The sequence below is a fragment of the Cervus canadensis genome, chromosome 11 (genome assembly GCF_019320065.1).
Source record: "Cervus canadensis isolate Bull #8, Minnesota chromosome 11, ASM1932006v1, whole genome shotgun sequence".
NCBI lineage: Eukaryota > Metazoa > Chordata > Mammalia > Artiodactyla > Cervidae > Cervus > Cervus canadensis.
In genome coordinates, this window is record NC_057396.1 from 72684171 (window position 1) to 72688857 (window position 4687).

General features: G+C 37.1%; 1 pseudogene; it reads left to right on the forward strand.

The window, feature by feature from the left end:
• Positions 1-3451: 3451 nt before the first annotated feature.
• On the forward strand, positions 3452-4389 carry LOC122449349 (annotated as a pseudogene).
• Positions 4390-4687: the final 298 nt, after the last annotated feature.

The following is a 4687-nucleotide window of genomic DNA, read 5'->3' on the forward strand; positions in this document are numbered from 1 at the left end:
CAACATTAAGCAGATTTTTGGTATGATTTTGAGAAATTCATGGAGAAATGATAGCATTTGTGTCACATAGGGGTTATATTAAAGAAAAAAACCTTATACTTAAGATGGAAGAGAAAAAAATATTAAAGAGAAAGAAGGGTACAGATAAAATAAGGGAATGTACTGATATAGAGATTCATCAGTCTTCTGCCTCCTTTGCTACTCTGCATAATACGTATTTAGTGAGTAATTAAAAAAACAAAATGTTACAATATAGAAAACCTTAATACCAGAGGGTCCTGAATGTCAAGGTAGAGCAAACTCAATCAGGAAAATTGAGAATAGGATGAACAGTTACACAGAGAGCAAATAGAATTAGTTTAGCCAAGAATTGGTACAGGTCTTGAGAGAAACTGTTGAAGCTGTTGGGAAACATTAAGCTTATTCACAAATTTTTGTGTAAGACAACTTGGTTATAAAAGAAATAACAAAAACAAACAGACAAAAATAACATGCCCCGAGAATCATAAGACTAGTTTGCACCCGACAACCAAATTAGCAATATCCAGATAGTGAAGTGAAAGAAAATTAAAATAAACCTAAAAACAGTCTTTAGTATTTATCAGTAGTTACCCAAATTGTTAAGTATTTGGCTTCCTTTTTTACAAAAAACAGAGATAATAAAATGATCTCTGGACACTTATTTGGATTAATTGTTCAATTCATATAAAAAACTAAGATCATGGCATCCGATCCCATCACTTCACGGCAAATAGATGGGGAAACAGTGGAAACAGTGTCAGACTTTATTTGGGGGGCTCCAAAATCACTGCCGATGGTGACTGCAACCTTTAAATTAAAAGATGCTTACACCTTGGAAGGAAAGTTATGACCAACCTAGATAGCATATTAAAAAAAAGAGACATTACTTTGTCAATAAAGGTCCATCTGGTCAAGGCTATGGTTTTTCCAGTGGTCATGTGTGGATGTGAGAGTTGGACTATAAAGAAAGCTGAGTGCAGAAGAATTGATGCTTTTGAACTGTGGTGTTGGAGAAGACTCTTGAGAGTCCCTTGGACTGCAAGGAGATCCAACCAGTCCATCCTGAAAGAGATCAGTCCTGGTGTTCATTGGAGGGACTGATGTTGAAGCTGAAACTCCAATACTTTGGCCACATGATGCAAAGAGTTGACTCATTGGAAAAGACCCTGATGCTGGGAAAGATTAAGGGCAGGAGGATAAGGGGACGACAGAGGATGAGATGGTTGGATGGCATCACCGACTCAATGGACATGTGTTTGGGTGCACTCTGGGAGTTGGTGATGGACAGAGAGGCCTGGTGTGCTGTGGTTCATGGGGTCGCAAACAGTCGGACTGACTGAGCGACTGAACTGAACTGATTGCGCAGTATGTACCTGCTAATTCTACCTGCACTACCATGAAATATTTATATTTATACTAGAAATGCTCGTATTAAAAAGGAGAAATTTGTCATAAATAACAAATTTGTCTTAGCATCAATGTTAGTCCTTGTAGTTTATCATACAAAATGTTCTCTTTAAATCACATAAACATGAAAGTGAGGATCTTGTATATATAAAATCAGTAACTCTAATATTAAAAATGAAATTGGAAATAAAGTGGAAGTGTTAGAAATGTAAGTTATACTTTAAATAGCATGATTATGAAGTCTCTGATATTAAGTTGAAGGCTGTGAAGGAGAGACATTTAAGGGAAAAAAAGGAAACTAATTAAGCGTTCTAATTATTTTCCCATTTTGTTAGGATAACATCTAGTTAACATGAGAGAGAGAGATTTTCAAACTCTCCTGCCTACGAATTAATGGAATGTTTCTATTCATTTTTTTTTCAGTTAGAATATGCTTTCCTCCAGGACCGTATGAGCAAATTATCAAAATGGTCTTAAATTATTGCACTAAAAATATGCTTATAAACTATAGAAGCATATTGGTTAATTAATTGGAAATGAAAGTATCTACAACCTAAACTAAAGCTATTTAAGAAAGTAACTTTTATTTATTTTTCTGATTATAGAAATGCTAATAAGATGCATGATATTCTGAAAATATTTTCTTGGGATATTTATTCATGAAATTGTCATTATTTCTTAAAGAAATCATTATAACCTAAAAGATAACAAAGCAGGGACATTATAATTAATCAAATTATAAAGTATTCTATTATAAAAATTATTGAAGCCTGATCCCTGTAAAGCAAGTGCCATTCACTTATATATTATTGTTATTCGTCATTTTGGCAACATTTGTTTCTCAATTTTATGTATAATTACTATTATTTTTCCTATTAAATTAAAAGAAATGTCACAGCTACTTTTGCTTCACCTGATACAGTATTTTCTTTACTGTTTTTCTCCACAATGCTTGCAAATATATCAGACTGTTTTCCAGAATCAGAGCTTCTTCTTTTTCAGTCGCTAAGCGTGTCTGAATCTTTGTGACCTCGTGGACTGTACCACGCCAGGCTTCCCTGGAGTTTACTCAAATACATGTCCATTGAGTCAATGATGCCGTCCAACCATATCATTCTCTGTTACCCCCACCTCCCCCTACCCTGAATCTTTCCCAGCATCAGGGTCTTTTCCAGTGAGTCAGCTCTTCTCATCAGGTGGAAAAAATTTTGGAACTTCAGCTTCAGCATCAGTCCTTCCAATGAATATTCAGGACTGATTTCCTTTAGGATTGGCTTGTTTGTTCTCCTTGCTGTCCGGACTCCCAAGAGTCTTCTGCAACACCCCAGTTTGAAAGCCTCCATTCTTTGGCGCTCAGCCTTCTCTGTGGTCCAACTCTCACATCTGTACATGACTACTGGGAAAGTCATAGCTTTGACTATATGGACCTATATTGATAAAGTGAAATCTCTTATGCTGTCTAGGTTTGTCATAGCTTTTCATCAGTCAGACAAATAAGTCACTTGTCTTGTGTGCAAGCAACTCACTGATAAATATAATAATGATTTAGTGCAACATTTTAAAAAATCACGTTCCACAAGAAAATTATCAACATTTTAAGTAAAGACAGGGTTCTATCTGGCAATTTCACAACTTACTTTACTCCTTTCACTTTAAGTATGCTTGTTTGAATCTCCTAAGCAAACAAGCCACTTCAGGAAAAGAAATGTATATTTCCTAAAATCACTTTTCATCCCATACATAAGATGACTGTGCATGTTTGTTTATACTTAAGCTAGTGTATTTATTAACACTATTCTCTTTCACTCTAGAAAATAATCAGATCTGGTATATAATATGGCAAGATTTTCATACAAGGTTTAGAATTAACTGTTTAAAAGTGTAGTATAGGAAGCTGATTTACTCAATGGATGTGTTTCTCCAACACTCACCCTGATTGACTCCATGCTTAGTCAATATTTCTCATTCTAACCTGTCTTTTTTTTTTTCAGGCAAACTCACTGAGTCTTCACTGCATTAGACCATGAAATATACCAATAACATCACTGAATTCATTCTCTTGGGACTTTCCCAGAACATGAAAATCAAACAAGTGTGCTTCCTACTCTTCTTATTTTGTTACATAGCTATTTGGATGGGAAACTTGCTCATCATGATTTCTATCACATGCAGTCAGCTAAATGATCAACCCATGTATTTCTTCCTGAATGATCTTGCTCTATCAGATCTGTGTTATACGTCAACAGTGACACCCAAGTTAGTCACTGACTTGCTGGCAGAACGTAGCACAATTTCATACACTGCCTGCATGGTGCAGCTTTTTGCCATGCACTTCTTTGGGGGGATTGAAATCTGTGTCCTCACCGTGATGGCCTATGACTGATATGTGGCCATCTGCAGGCCCCTGCACTACACCGTCATCATGAGCAGGCCCAGACGCTTTGCCATGGTCAGTGCTTGTTGTGCTGGGGCATTTCTGCACTCCTTTGTCCAGGCCTCCTCACCATTAACTTGCTGTTCTGTGGTCCCAATGAAATAGATCACTATTTCTGTGATGTGTATCCTTTGCTGACACTGGCCTGCACAGACACCTACAGAGCTGGGATCCTAGTGGTGGCCAATGCAGGCATGATGGGGTTGGTGATCTTTGTGGTCGTGATGCTGTCCTACATTTTGATATTATACACCATCAAGGCTTACCCTACAGAAAGCCGGTACAAAGCTCTTTCCACCTGTAGTTCCCACATCACAGTTGTGGTTCTGGGCTTCGTGCCTGTTCTATTCATTTACATTAGACCGGCCACAACGTTTCCAGAAGACAAGGTGTTTGCTCTCTTCTACACCATCATCGCTCCCATGTTCAACCCTCTGATTTACACTCTCAGAAATGCAGAGATGAAGAACGCCTTGAGGAAGGTGTGGTGCCAGAAACTGCTTTTGATTGCAAGGCAAAGCATCTGAAATCACTTTGCTTCCTCATTACACATCTTATTCAAGTGATATTTGCTTACTTTAGTTTAATAAACAATGGACTTTGCTCTAGAAAAACTAAGCATAAACACTAGCATCAGTTGAAATCCTTTTTCTATCAATCCATGTTTCTGATTAACATCTTCCCCTAGTAACAGGAGTCATCATTTCCTTGTTGAAGTGACACTTCGCTTTTTTTTTTCTCTTTCCATAAGTCGCTAAATGGATGTTACCATTTTAATTTCCCCATACTTTGGTTCCATGAAACAAATCTCCAAGTGTACATAAG